This window comes from Heterodontus francisci, chromosome 2 (assembly GCF_036365525.1).
Source record: "Heterodontus francisci isolate sHetFra1 chromosome 2, sHetFra1.hap1, whole genome shotgun sequence".
NCBI lineage: Eukaryota > Metazoa > Chordata > Chondrichthyes > Heterodontiformes > Heterodontidae > Heterodontus > Heterodontus francisci.
In genome coordinates, this window is record NC_090372.1 from 93317988 (window position 1) to 93334198 (window position 16211).

Here is a 16211-nt window from a genome sequence, read left to right on the forward strand (position 1 = left end):
TGCCTAACTAAAATACTCGAATAAAATCAGTTAAGAGCAAAATTGTTTGGTACAAAATAACTGAGATATTTTACTTTCCTTTGTACAAATTGCTATTTACGTTTAGTGACTATTTTTTATTTTTTATTTTGTCAGGCAGCAACATATTGCAGTTGCTGAAAGAGTAAAGAAAGCCATAATTAAAGTGGATTTTTTTAAGTTTAGATATTTTATTGAAGCATTAATATTAGCATGCATTTTAGGCAGTAATGTTTGTGCAATTTTTTTGTACAAAAGTGAAATATAGTCATTTTGTAACATAACTATTTTATTTCAATCTCTATGCATGTATAGGATCACTAGGACTCGGTAAAAGCAGGAAATCAGCAGTTTTCCACTTCCCTAGTTCAAAACAAATTTTAGTGCCTAGATTAAGACACAGACTTGGTGCAGATCAAGGTCAAACCTGAGAAGTTCCTGGTCTGTGTGACTTGGTTCCAAGGCCATTTTGTGTGGAATAGCATAAGCATTTAAATTATTTAAAATCTTGTGTTTATATATTTTTTCATTCATTCATGGGATGTGGGTGTCACTGGCCAGGCCACCATTTATTGTCCATCCCTAATTGCCCTTGAGAAGGTGGTGGTGATCTGCCTTCTTGAACCGCTGCAGTCCATTTGGGGTAGGTATACTCACAGTGCTGTTAGGAAGGGAGTTCCAGGATTTTGAACCAGCGACAGTGAAGGAACGACGATATAGTTCCAAGTCAGGATGGTGTGTGACTTGGAGGGGAATTTGCAGGTGGTGGTGTTCCCATGTATTTGCTGCCCTTGTCCTTCTAGTTGGTAGAGGTCGTGGGTTTGGAAGGTGCTGTCTAAGGAGCCTTGGTACGTTATATTAGATAGGTAAACTGATTTGTGAAATTTCATAGTCTGTTTCAGTAGTATTATACTTGGATATTAGCTGATACTCTGACATAATTTTATATATTAGTGTATTCATTTGAAGAGACTGGACTGTTTCTCCAATATTGATTATCTATGTTTCACACTTCTGTTTAATATTCTCAGAATATTTAACATAGCATCTTAATATTCAGATTTATTCCTTAGAGCTTGCAATAGTAGGACAGACCAGTTGAAAAAAACACATGCTTTCTACTAAAAATAAAGTGTAGATTAAAAAGTGAATTGATCCAAGTGTTGGACAATTCTGTTAAATATCTCATTGTAAATGTGACTGCCATCTTAAATATTTTCAGACCTGCACTGTAAAACATGAAAACAAATCAAAATAACTGGACAGGTGTTTGTCAAAGGGATAGATAATAGGCACACCTGCTTTGACTCTTTCTAGATTTTGTAAATTTGTCTTGACTAAAAATGTTTACTTTTGCATTAATGCTGGCTTTAAGAATTCAGAAATATTTTAGTAACAATTTTAATTGTACTGTATACAATTCAAAAACTAGTATTCTATATTTAAATGACTTAGTTACTCAAGTCATCCTTACATCCCTAACTGTTAAATAATTTTCGATTTTCTGTGAGAAACAATTATGAAAAATTAGCATTGCACAGCTAACCTAATTCTAGGCAAATAAAATAAATTGGGGAACGATCTAATAGATTTTATTCTTATCTGTCAGTTTCGAAGAAATTGGGCTCCATAGCACTGCTGGTGCTTATGAAGCCCTAATGGCACTGGACATGCTTCCCACGTGGCGCACCATGCCAGGAAGGGTGCTAGTGCAGTTGTGACACACATGCAGCAGAAGGGGTGTTATCATGGCATCAGCCATTCCCACTGATCTGGCACTGTTAACAAATTTGGTTGTGCATGTGCACTGAGCACAGAGCTGCTTCAATCCCAGTCAGTTCAGCAGCACGAGGATTATCTCACTAGTGTTATTTAAAGGACCAACCACCAGTTTGCAGGTGAGGTGTTTTAGACCTACTTAGGCAAAGTTAGTGGAAGTATTATGGTGTAGCTTTGGCAGTGTTTTGAAGAGTTGCATAAAAATCAAGGAAGCAACAGCGATTGGTGGCTGAGGTAAGGAGACAGTGACTGCAGTGCCTCTGGCTCTGCAACATGAGCAGTAAATGGAGTGAAGGCTACAGAGAGGGGAAGCTGAGGGATCCATAGAAGGCCCTACCGACCAAGGCTCTTTCAAAAGCCCTTCTCGTCTCCACCTGACCCAAGAGCAGTGCCCGAGGTGACACGTGTTCAATAAGGAGGTGGTCACAGAACTTTGCCAACTCCTTCAAGGTTACCTAGAGTCTTGCACCAGTGTGAGGACAGTGCTGTCAGTGACCATAAAGGTCACTGTCTCATTGAACTTCCATGCATCCAGATCTTTCCAGGCAGCAGTGGGCATCATCTCTAACATTTCTCGGGAGGTGACAGGCCATATATGGCAGGAGAGGAGAGTGCATTGTTTTCTCCCACAGCAGGGAGAAGTAGGATGAGAGGGCACGTGACTTTGCCAAGATAGTGGGATTTCCACTACACACACACATGGCTTTGCAGACTCCCCACCTCACCGAGAAGAGGTATAGGAACTGTAGGGGCTACCATTCTATCAACGTGCACTTGGTATGCAACTGCTCACAATATATCATGTTGGTGATTGCCCACTGTCCTGGCAGCCACAACGCATTCATTCTGAGGCAGTCAGCACTTCCTGCTGTCTTTGGGCCTCCAGGGAGAACCCAGAGGGTGGCTGCTCGGGGACTAAGGTTACCTTCTGCGCATGTGGCTGATGTCCTTCACTGTCCATGCGAGGGCAGTGTGCAATAATGAGAGCCATGAAGCCATCAAGCAGTTTGTGGAGCAGACAGTTGGCGTGTACAAACAATGCTTCTGATGCCTGGATTGTTTGGTGGGGTGGGGGAGAATATCCTTCAGTACACGCTAGAGCACGTTTCTAAGTAGGTGGTGATCTGCTGCGCCCTCCATATTGTGGCCATTTTGAGTGTGCGTTCACTGCCTCCAGGAATCTGGGGGTTACTCTGGGAGGAAAAAGATTTGGCCCAGACTGGCTGTCACAGAGCACCTTTGGAGACTGGTTTCAATAAAACTACTTCCTTTGACCACCACGGATCCATCATTCCCTGCCATTAGATGCCCCATCACTGCATTCCCTTGGCTATCATTAAATAATAAATCCAACCACAAAATCCTTTTCATTAACATCTTTCTCCAACAACACATCTAATTATACAAACAGGAATGCACTATTCACTCTTATGATTTCCCTTAGTGCCTGTCCTGTGGATGCCTTTGCCCCAGTACGCAGTGCAAACCTAGTGGCTGCAGCACAGTTGGTGGAAGGCTGCTGACCTTTAGGGCTGGATTTGTTCTCCCAACATTTGGTTCCGTGGCAGGGAGGCCGGAGGATTGGAGTGGCAGTGGCCTGCCATGGAACCCGATGCTGGCATTTTGTCCATATGCTAAGTGGCTGCTGGATGCAAGATCGTAGCAGCATAGCACCCATGCGTGGCAGCTACCATTTTATGCACCGGCGGCGGGACAACAAGATCCAGTCTTCAGTGGGGGAGACTGCAGATGGCCTTGTAGGACACCTTTGAGGAGTTCTGGGCCTTGAGGGTCTGGCTTCCAAATGCATCAATTTGGCATGGGTGGCAGCGGTCTGGGATGGGTAGGAGAGAGGCAGCAGCAAGGGTAGTGGTGGGAGCACGAATGCTGTCATCCTGAGAGGACAGCAGGCTTCTCCTCCATGGAGCCACTCGCACAGGGCAGCACATCAGCAATTCTAGTAATCTGCTGGAGCTCAGATTGCTGGATTGCCACAAGAACCTGCATGCCCTTTTGAGCACTAAGATCCATAGCCATAATGGTAGCAGTCTGAGCCTGCGTGGCAACAAACATGGGTGTTATGTCCAACGTATGAGCTTCCACTGCAGCAATAAGATGTTGGGTGATCTCCACTGTGCTGCAATGGAAGCTGAGACATTGGTCACCTGATGCTGCATCACAACTGGGTTTGCTAGTGCTGCCATGGAGGTGGCCACCATTTCCACAGTTGAAAGAATGGGCTCCAAGCTCTGCATGATGCCTTGTGCCGTGTTGTAGCTAGATTCCTGCATGCTGCTTGACAGTGAAAGGTTGCTGTGTCTGGCACCAAGCATCTTGGTGTGCATGTTCATCAGCGTTTTCTTGTTTGCCACCTCATCTGAGTCCCCTGTAGCAGAACTCATCTGAACTCAGAACCTTGTTCTCCAGTGAGCTGTCACACATGCTATCCTTTTCTCCCAGCCTGGCTGCAGCCCACTCATGCCTGGTGATTCACCATTTGCAGATCCTAACTTTATACTGCCCTCTAAAGTTTGAGCAGTTCCAGTATTTGAGCTGGTGGCTGCGAGTATCAGATCAAATGGCAGTGCTTCCTCATCACTGGTGTGGGGTTGCTCACTCCTACTCCTGGTATTGCCGTGGCTGGCCAGACACCAGTTCCTGGGTATATGAGAGCATAAAATCAGAAAGGGAGGGTTGGAGTGAGGGAGTGGAGTTGGGTGGAGAGGAAAACAAAAGAGAGCCATGGTCACACCATCTGCAAATTGGACACCATGCCAGAGAGCAAGTATGGTGAGGTGGGAGTTGTGAAGGGGCATAAGGCAACAAGATACCATCGTCATGAATGATCTTGGCAATGCCTATTGCAGCTGGCTCCATGATGTGGAGCTCCATGATGTGGAGCACCATATCCTCCATCGGCCTCGGGTTGAAGGCATGCCAGTTCCTCACCACTTCAGCTTTGCTCCCTTCTATTGTTGGCCACCTTGTCCTGCATGAGAGGGGGCAGAATGTCAATGATAGTGCAATACAATGTTTGGGTGATGTGTCCACCATAGCTGAATAGCTGGAGGTATATAGAGACAGTGAGAAGTGAGTAGAAGGCTGTCATCAGTGGAAGGTGTGTGAGGGTGAGTTGGAGTATTTGAATGTTCAGCTGAGTGCTGGGAACTGCTGATGGGTGAGTGATGGGGTTGTGGTGCTGTGGGTGAGATGTATTGTGCGATGCAGTCACTGACCTTGACTGCCTGCCACCAGGTCCTCGGTTCTAGACTCCAGACGTTGAGTTCCCATGCCACCTGCTCCCAGTCCCTTCAGACGGTCTGCCTTGAGGGCTTCTGGGCCCCTGTGGAAACATGGCCTTTCTCCTCCTGTCCATCTCTAATATAAAGGCCTCCAGTGCCACATCGTTGGACTGTGAAGTGCTCTCTAAACTCTGGTGTTCCATTTTCCTTGCGTAGATTTGCAGCAGCCTCCTTCTATTCAGTGTAGCTTTCCTTTAAGAGGGTCTTTCTGCTTTAAGAGCTGAAGTCTAGCTGGAACACATGCTAGCCTGACACACTGTTAAGCCCTCTGTGGTGTGTGCAGCCAGCGAACAGTTTGGGTTGCAAAAATCATGGAAATGATGTGGCAGCACAAGGTTTGCATGCTGCCTGCTGCAACAGACACTGGCAATCGTGAATCGCGACCCTGCATCCAAAATGAGGTACAGACCAATTTTTAGCCTTGGGTCTCTTACTTTCTATGGCATTTTTGATTGAGAAGTTTTATTTTTTCACATTAGTTTTCTTTCATATCTCAATTAAGATGTAAAACTACAATTACCAGTTGATATAATCTTTAAAGCATTAATGAATAATTCTAAACTGTTACTGTCTAATTTTTATCGGTGTGAAGTGAGGCCACACAAGCTTTCTGCAGCACATTTTACAATTTTTTATTTAGCTGTTAATGTACATATATTTATATTTGAAGAAACCATGTCTGCTTCTGATGAGCTAACCACTTCAGATAGAGCTTAAACTTAATACTGGAAAATGCAGAAAACTGGCACAGAAGTTACAGTTACCTCAATCAGTATTTCCCAAATAAGCAAAGAATAAGTCAGGAGTGTTTCTTTTACATATTTGTTCTCTAGTTGAGAATGATTAGTTATTGCCATCCTCTAATTGTCCTTACCACTGTTTCATAGAATTGATTTTCACAGCTTATCATGGTGAGATTGTGAACCCAACTTCTGGTCTGCTCACCCAGTACCATAACTGCTACACTACTGTAACCACCTGTTACGGCCAGGTGAGGGGGTTACAGGTGCTCCTCTTGCCCTTCCCTTCCTCTTATTTGACCGCAAAAGCATTTATTCCTTTTTAAACAGTGGTTGTGTTTACCACCTCAGTGAGTATTTTACCTTTCACCTTTAATGTGATCGTGAAAGAACCAATTGGAAAAGTTTTCTTGAGTTTAAGCAAGAAAGAGGTAAGTTTATTATACTCAATAAGCTAAACCTGATCTAAAAATAATTTTTAAAAATTACGCTACACATTCACGCACACATTCACACAAGAATCACACACACACAAATAGGGTAAAGTGGAAAGTAGGTTTTTTGGTTGGATCAAAGTCCAAAAATAAAAGCTAAATACACAGTCTAAGGTTGAATAATTCAGTAGTCTTCTGACGAGTTGTATTCTTGAAGTTCCGAAGAAGGGTCACTGACCCGAAACGTTAACTCTGCTTCTCTTTCCACAGATGCTGCCAGACCTGCTGAGTGAATCCAGCATTTCTTGTTTTTGTTTCAGATTTCCAGCATCCGCAGTATTTTGCTTGTATTCTTGAAGTCTTTGGCTGGTCAAAGTGCACTTTGTGAGTGGCCTGCTTGGCTCAGAGTTTTCTTGGAGGCAGTCTTGTACATGACTCTCTTCCCCTGGTCTCTGTAGCAATCTGTAGGCTTGGAGGGTCGACAGTCACAGACGGTTTTCAAACTTGATGTTTTCTGGAGAGAGAGAGAAAGGGAGGCACACAGCCTTCTCTGCTGCTGCTGCACACTCAGTTACTGCTTGTCTCTTTTATGTGCAACAAAACTCCCAGTTTTAGACAGCCTGGGGAGAGGGTCACATGGTTCTCTCAATCGTCTTTGCTTTTAATGAGGTCCAAAGTTTAAAACCCAAAATCTTCCTCAGGTGGCATTATCAGTGTTAACCTTCTGGACGGCCATCTCCACTCATGAATGCCTAAAGATGGCTTTGAATGTCCTGCTAATGAGGGTGATCAGGATAATCTACTCATTGCTGAAGCATTCTCCTGGCTGGGCTTCTTATTAGATTTATGTCTCCAATTCAATCTCAGAGTATTTCAGATTCAAATTGTGGTGGCCATCTTGGTTGTCAGATTTTTTTAAGAAGTTAACTGTGGGATTTTTTTCCATTAAAAGTTTAATGTAAGTTTCCAACCACTGAATTAATATTTTGGCATATTGTGTTTTCTTGACACCGCGTGGAATGACAAGTGACAATAGGAACATTTCATTAGTTGTGGGGAAAAAAGACGAAAACACACATTCATTCTCAACATTCACTCCTCAGATTCACTCATTAATCTCAGAAATTGCTGCAGCTGGCTTTGTCTGCAACAGCTGTACTGATTTAATTTTTTGGAGTTTTGTCTGGGATGGTCATGTGTCGTCAAATGGGGTTAAAGTTTTTCTAGTATCAATTTGTAATGCCCTTGGGATGTGCATCTCAAACATGTGGTTGTTGGTGAAGCTTGGGGTCTGCAAATTTCCATTATTGCTTAATGCGAGTTCTCCTGTGTGTACAAGCTTTAACCCCATAACTGCTGTTTTTGCAACACATGGCTTTAACCATTCAGGTGCCAGCACCTTGATAATTTTTTCCCCTATCGTGACAGTGGGTAATAAATTGGTTTTTAGCCCGTGAGGTGTCTGAGATTTCTTCTGGGCCCTTGCCCTTGCTGAATTCTGAATTGAAATTTGCTGGGCTTGATTAGCTTCGGGTTTGGGATCTGATCATTGGGTTCTTCAGTGGGTAGATCCACACTGACCTTCCTTTTAGTTTTCTGGTGAGTCACACAAGTGCTGTTTAGGGCCATTTTTGTTTCCCTTTATGTGGGGAGGGTCTCTTTACTAATCTGCCCATATCCTCTCGGGCATTCCTACTCATAGGTGTCTGTCCAGCTATCACTGCACTTCCCTTGTGACACTTCAACTAGGTGAGACATCTCCCTTACTGTTGGTTTGCCTTTTTGGGAATGTTCATTGTCCTTGCAGGTTTCTGTAAATGCTGTTAGCAGCCTTGGGAGGGGTGTCTCTTTGGCCTGCATTTACATAGGAGAGTGCGGGGTCTAATCTTTCCAACATTTAAGGGTTGGCTAACTGGATAGTAGGGGGTTCTATTTGAGAATCCTCCCGGCCCTCCTCTAACCTGTCCTCATTGTCCTTTTCGTCCCCTTCCTGCTTGACTGTCTGACACGCCTGTACTTGTCTGTCCTGTTTTGTTTTCAGCAGGGGTCTCACACAATCCACCAGCACTCAGCTGAAAGGTTCCCCAAAAGCCGGTATGGGAATTAGGGGTGCAGGTTTTATTGCAGGTTGGGGCTTCCCCGCAACCTGGCACGTGTGCAAAGTTTTACAGAACTCCACCACATCTTTGTGGAGTTTTGGCCTGTCAAAATGCTGTCTTATGTGGGCTTGGGTTTTTCATACACAGACATGTCCAGCCATTGGAGGTTTGTGGGTCATTCTTAGTATTTCTTTACAGTACCTTGGCGGCACCGCTATCTGGTGAACCACTGTCCACTCTTTGTCCGCAGGCCTGCAAGGAGATCTCCACTTCCTCATTAGCATCTCATTCTTGAAATAGTGCACTCTGGGACTCCCTCTGCTTCAGTTTCGGTTTGGGCAGTCTGTGCTAACTTCTTTAATACTGGATCAGTTTGCTGAGCCTCAACTGGGGAAAATTTGTCTAACCCATCCTTTGGGTCCTCCAACTTCCCAAAGAAGGTTTCAGATAACCAGACAGTAGGGTCATCTGTCTGCAGTGTCGGTTCAGCCTGGAGCTTATGTCGCCATGGACCGAGTCACCACACAGCCAGGGAAAATGCCAGCGACCTTCTCCTGCAACTGGTCTGTCGCCCTGACCTTTTTTGGTCTTTCTAAAACAACTGGGGAGGCTACCACCTTTGCCTCACCAGATCATTACGCTGGAACAGGTCGACCCCATCCATGGGTAAACTAGGGACAATCCCCACAGTTTCCAGTCCTGAAACTAGGTCGCAATCCAGGTGCAACCGATAAAAAGGTATGGGCATTGTTATGACTGAGGCAGGAGGAGTGCACTGTTTAATTTAGTCCCACTTCTCCACAGGTCATAATGTATATTTTTAAATTTTCCCACTTACTGATACAGTCAGTCATATACTCTTATTTTCCCAGAATAGAACACAATAACCCCAGGTTTCTTTAATAAACAATAAAATTATCAGTTTATTATAGAACAAGTCTTAACTAGCAATGAATTAAAGCATATGCACAGATTTTAAATTTTAAAGTCCCCTTTTTACCTCAGCCCCTCATACTCTCTCACGCACACATGTGTGTACGTACATACGAATCAACCAAAAAAATAAAAGGGAGTTTTAAAATTCAGACCTCCGGTACAGACAAAAAACCACTTGGGCTGATTACTTGCTCATTTTTGAAGAAAACAGCAGGTGAGATATGTTATTCCAAAACTGGCATACAATCTAGCCTCAGAGTACTCATAGGTCACTGGGATCTTTTAGAACAGTTCTTTTCGGGCGGTGTTGAGAAATAATTTAGCAGGCTTTTTTCAAAAACTGGAGACTAGGTAAATTGACACCGTGGACTTCTCAGGGTCTTTTAGAAACATTGGAAAGCAAGCTGGGTTGTGGTCGCCTTCCTTCACTCCTAACTTTGTCAGCTGCTCACTCCAGAAGGTAAAACGCACACTGACACTACAATCAAAAGCTAGCGAGTCTGCTGCCCTTTCAGGTGCGCTCTGCTGCTCCCTGGGCTTGTCGAAGCTTCTCTGCCCACATCTCCCCTGTTACTAGGGTTCTATTTTAAACTTATCATGTGACAACCAGTATATGTTGTTGCCAAACTAGTTCTTTCAGAGCCCTCTTGATACAAAAAAGAAACTGGTAACACATTTATTCAGTTTGACTATGAATTTCTCAAAAAAAAATTTTAACAAAAGAAAACAATCACTTCCATAACAGCATACACCGCCTTCCAATACCATTCACTAACATGCTAGCATTCACTACACTCTCTAGGGGGAAAGGTCATGCCTTTTCCCAGCAGAAGGGATTGGGTGGCTCCCGTATCATAAAATATGAATATGGGCTTGCTTGCCACAGGACAGGGATATTGGATTACTTTTTCTTGGGATACAAAATCCTCGTAACCTTCAGGGATTTTGTTAAAGTTTCCTGCACTCTCAGCAGTATGTTTACTGGGTCTTACTGCCGCAGTTAAAGCCATAGTCTGCTCTGCTGTGCTTTCCATTATAGTCTCTTCTGCACTGGTCTCGTGTGCCCTGATGAATCCGACAGGTTTTCCCCGTAATTTCCAGTAGTCTTCTCAAAGGTGACTTGCCTTGTTATAGTGGAAACACAGGTCGGTTTGTGTCACTCCTGCTCTTAGTACCATCTTTTTATGGCTTGAGGAGGGCCCCCCTGTGTGTCCAGCTTTGTGTTCTCACCCAGGGCTGCTCGGGCCCCTATCACCCTCCCACCGTTTATCCTTTTCGGTGTTGTGGGTGTGACTAAGGAAGGGTTTGTGTACAAGGTAAATTCATCAGCCAGAATTACAGCCTGCCTAGCTCTTTGAACCTTTTGTTCCTCTACATGAGTTTTAATAGAAAGGGGAAGTGAGTTTTTAAACTTTTCGAGAAAGGTCACCTCTCTAAGGTTGTCATAGGTCAGCTGTATCTTAAGTGTCCGTATCCATGGGTCAAAAGCAAGCTGCTTAACTCTTTCAAACTCGAGGTACATTTGGTCAGGCTGCTTCCAGAAGGTTTGGAATAAAAAAAAATCCCATGGGACCCAGGGAAATGCAGCAAGGCGGATACGAAATTGGCTCAGTGGCAGGAAACAAAGGATAATTGTTGACAGGTGTTTTAGCGACTGGAGGGCTGTTTCCAGTGGTGTTCTGCAAGGCTCAGTACTGGGTCCCCTGCTTTTTGTGGTATATATTAACGATTTGGACCTAAATGTAGGGAGCATGAATAAGAGGTTTGCAGACGACACAAAAATTGACCATGTGGTAGATAGCGAGGAGGATAGCTGTAGGCTGCAGGAAGATATTGATGGTCTGGTCAGATGGGCAGAAAAGTGGCAAATGGAATTCAACCTGGAAAAGTGTGAGGTGATGCATTTGGGGAGATCAAACAAGGCAAAGGAATGCACGATTAATGAGAAAATACTGAGAAGTGCAGAGGAAGTGAGGGGCCTTGGAGTGAATGTCCACAGATCCTCGAAGGTAGCAGGACAGGCTGATAAGGTGGTTAAGAAGGCATATGGAGTCCTTTCCTTTATTAGCCGAGGTATAGAATATAAGAGCAGGGAGGTTATGCTGGAACTGTATAGCTTGTTGGTTAGGCCACAACTTGAGTACTGTGTGCAGTTTCTGGTCACCTCATTACAGAAAGGATGTAATTGCACTAGAGAGGATACAGAGGAGATTTACAAGGATATTGCCAGGACTGGAAAAATGCAGCTACAAGGAAAGATTGGATAGGCTGGAGTTGTTCTCCTTGGATCAGAGAAGGCTGAGGGGAGATCTGATTGAAATGTACAAAATTGTGAGGGGCCTGGACAGAGTGGAGGTGAAGGGCCTATTTACCTTAGACAGATCAGTGACTAGGGGGCATAGATTTAAAGTGATTGGTAGAAAGATTAGAGGGGAGATGAGGAAAAACATTTTCACCCAGAGGGTAGTGAGGGTCTGGAACTCACTGCCCCTGAAAGGGTAGTTGAGGCAGAAACCCTCAACATTCAAAAGGAGTCTGGATATGCCCCTGAAGTGCCATAATCTGCAGGGCTACAGACCAACTGCTGAAAGATGGAATTAGAATGGGTGGATTGTTTTTCGGCTGGCAGAGACACGATGGGCCAAGTGGCCTCTTTCTGTGCCTTAAATGTTCAATGATGCTATGTTTCTAATTTCTGGCTTCTGGGACTAGCTCGTATGCCCCCAGGAGAGCATTTTTAGTCATCTCATAATCTGGTGAACTTTCATCTGTCAACAGTGAATTAACCTCATGGGCTTTTCCTGTTAGCTTGCTTTGTAACAAGAGAGTCCAGCTCTCTGCTGGCCATTTCTGCTCACATGCAAGCTTTTCAAAAGTGACAAAAAATGCTTCCACATCCCCCTCATTGAACTTTGTAATCAACTAGGAGAACTTTAAGAGCTTAGCACATGGTCCTCAGCTAGGGGTAGCTTCCTCACTAGCCATGCCTTCACTGGGTGTACTGGGTCTTCACTTGGTTAATGCAAAATGCCTTAACTCTCTTTCCTCCTCCTTCTTCTGGAAAGATCTTTCTTTTTCCCTTTCTTGACACTCTTTTTTTCTTTCTCTCTCTGGAATTCTAATTCTAGTTTCCTCTGTTCTAATTGTATTTTAGCTAACATTAGTCTGTCTGTTTCTGACTCTAACCCTGTCTCTGAATCTTCAGGTTCGAGTGAAAAATGGTTGGCCACAAGTCATAAGATTGTGGATTTCTTAGCTTTTGAATGGAAGGTAATCCCTAACTGCCCAGCTACATTCCTGAAATCTTTAATAGATAGGGCCTTTAACCTGTCCCAAGTTACTTCATCCTGGCTTAGGAAGGTACTGGCCTCAAATATGGACATGTTGGTATTTCAGCAGCAAAATCCACAAAAAAACCTGTATTGAAGTTTTTAAAATATTTTTTTATTAGGGATCAATTTGGTTTCCCACTTCCAATTTCTCATTTGTCATTAGGTAAGATCTCTGATAGAGCCCCCAAATTTCTGTTACAGCTAGGTGAGGAGGGGGTCATGGTTGCCCCTCTTCCGTTCCTCTTATTTGACTGCAACAGAGTTTATTCCTTTTTAAATAATGGTTGTACTTGCCACCTTAGTGAGTGTTCTACTTTTTAACTTTAATGAGATTGTGAAAGAACCAATTGGATAGGTTTTCTTGAGTTTAAACAAAAAAGAGGTAAGTTTATTATACTCAACAAGCTAAACCCAATCCAAAAATAATTAAAAAAAAACAACACATTCATGTACACAAATAGATTACAGAGTGGAAAGTAGGTTTCTCAGTTGGAGTAAAGTCCAGAATAAATAAAAGTTAAATGCACAGACTGAGGTTTGATGATTTGGTGGTCTTCGGGCTTGAATTGTATTCTTGAAGTCTTTGGCTGGTCAAAGTGCACTTTGTGGCTGGCCTGCTTGGCTCAGGGTTTTCTTGGAGGCAGTTTTGTAGGTGACTCTTCCCCTGGTCTCTGTAGCAATCTGTAGGCTTGGAGGGTCGACGGTCACAGACGGTTTTCAAACTTGATGTTTTCTGGAGAGAGAGAGAGAGAGAGAAAGGGAGGCACACCGCCTTCCTTGCTGCTGCATACTCAGTTACTGCTTGTTTCTTTTGTGTGTAACAAATATCCCAGTTTTACACAGCCTAGGGAGAGGGTCACGTGGTTCTCTCAATCCTCTTTGTTTTTAATGAGGCCCAAAGTCTAAAACCCAAAACCTCTCTCAGTTGGCACTCGCCAACTTTGGAGGGACGTCTCCACTCATGAATGCCTAAAGATGGCTTTGAATGTCCTACTAATGAGGCTGATCTGGATAATCTACTCAGTTAGCTGAAACATTATCCTGGCTGGGCTTCTTGTTAGACTTGCGTCTCCAATTTAATCTCCTGGTTTTCAAATTCAAATTGCAGTGACCATCTTTGTTCAGTTTTTTTTAAGTTAACTGTAGGATTTTTTCCATTAAAAGTTTAATGTAAGTTTCCAACTGATTAATATTTCTCATTTGGCATATTGTGTTTTCTTGACACATGCATGTGAGCTATCCACAAAGTGAGCTAAAACAAAGGCAGTAGCAGATGCTCCATCTCCAGTACAATCACTACAATGAAGTATGAATCCCTCATCTTATCCAAATGGGCTGAGATCAGAAGCCATTGCATAGCCCCTTAGGAACCAAAAACCTAAACTCATATGGGCGAAATTAACACGTTATGAATTTTCCTTCAAAAGTAACCTTTTTGGAAAACAAAGAGAGTTATCAGTCAACAGGTCATCAGACTGGGATCTCCAGCCACAGAGAGAAAATTAAGAGCCATCTTAAATTCCAGCACAAGGCTTTGTGAGAGAGCAATCAATTCTAGCTCAGACAGTTGAACCCTGCTGAGACAAGTTGGCAACCAACTACAGCAGAGAAATAAGAGAGTGCCTTTTGACCAACAACTCCACCTGTGAAAATTGAACTAAGAAATACCAGCACCGTTTTTGAATTGAAGTGTTGACTGCCAGGAGACGTCAGCACCCAGTAAGGACAAAATGACCAGGAAATAGACCTGCAGCTTTAAAACTTACCTTCCAAGAGGATCCCATAGGTGTTTCCTGAAACACCTTGAACTCTTAACGCCTCTTACCCTTTACCTTCTATCTATCTTGTTTTTCAGTGTGCTTAAGAGAATGTCTGGGTGGTGTTGGGAACATTTTGGGTGATTATTCAATAAATATTTAACCTTTGGTTTTAAACTCATGAGAAAACGTGGCATGGTCTGTTTATTTGGATAGGGGTTGAAGCGCTAATTCACACAAAAACACTACTGCGGTCAGTTGGGAGGTGACCAGTGGAAACCAACCACCAGGTAGAAAGGTGGTAAGGTTTGGGGGAGGGAATTCCAGAGCTTAGGGCCTAAGCAGCTGGAGGCAAGACCACCAATGGTGGAGGAATTAAATTTAGGGATGCTCAAGAGACCAGAATTAGGCAAGTGAAGATATCTTGGAGTGTTGTAGAGTGGGAGAAGTTTACAGAGATAGGGAGGGGCCAGGCAATGGAGAGATTTAAAACAAGGATGAGAATTTTAAAATTGAGGCATTGCTTAACCGGGAGCCAGTGTAGGTCAGCGAGCACAGGGGTGATGAGTGAACGGGACTTGGTGCGAGTAAATACATGGGTAGCAGAATTTTAAATGACCTCAAGTTTACAGAGGTAGAATGTGGGAGGCTGGTCAGGAGTGCATTGGAATAGGCAAGTCTAGAGGTAACGAAGGCATATCCAGGGTATTAGAAAGATGAGTGTGAGTTAAAGTATTCGAGGGTTAGCAATGCATTATTGAGGAAATTATGCCAATTTGAGTGATTATCCAAAGTCCAGTCCACCAGGGTTGGGACTTCAGATTATTTTACGTTCTAGAATGTAATGGCAGGTTAGATCAGGTCTGCTCTTTTATTTACAGTCTACCTGAAGGACATTAATGAACCTGTAGCGGTACTGTGAGAAGAATTTGGTGAACTAGCAAAGTATATCATACCCATTTTTGGACGTTTTTGGCTACAAAACTATCAAAATAGGATATTGCCCAGAAACCTGCCTCATTTATCAACTCCACAAACCAAGAATACTAGGCTGGTAAGAAACAGAATGCACAACTGATAAGATTTTAAAGATTTTTAGATGCAGTAATATCGTTTTTGTAAAGCGCTCTGACCTGTTCGAGATTAAATAAACCTCTAATGAGGTTTATAACCCAATTTTCAATCCAAATGGCTTGTTTGACAATAGCAATTTATAATTTTTATACCAAACTGCTTGATTTTTTAGGAGTTTGTCTCTTAATTTATGAGATGGTGAGGTAGGCATGTCTGAGTTGAAGCTATTATTTCATTAACCACAGACAATTTAAATAACACGTACTGACAGAAGGAAGAAGACTTTCTGGTCTGTCCAGCTGTCCCACACAACTGCAATGCCTTGTGCATCACGATATATACACCCCAACTACTCAGAATAAGGTTGAATGTATTGTGATTGATTGCTGCAGGTTCTATTGGGTTCTTCCTTTACTACTATGAAAGGTAATGGCCTGGTTTGTCCTTTTGCTTTGTAGTAAGAAGCAATGATGAATGCAAATAAGCATGTCTGACACTGTTGACTGCTGTGTCCTGCTACACTACCCTCACAGTCCCCCTGGACTCTCAGGCTGATTATTCCTGCTGCTGTCACATGGCTTGCAGTGTGTTGGTCTCGTGTCATCGACAACAATTGGGAATTTCTGCTTTTAAAGCGAATTTTAGCAACATCGAGTCACTGGACTGCAGGTCTGTTGCATCCAAGTTACTTAATTTATGTCAATTGCTGCGAATTAACAAAGTGCAGACAAGAAGTCGCA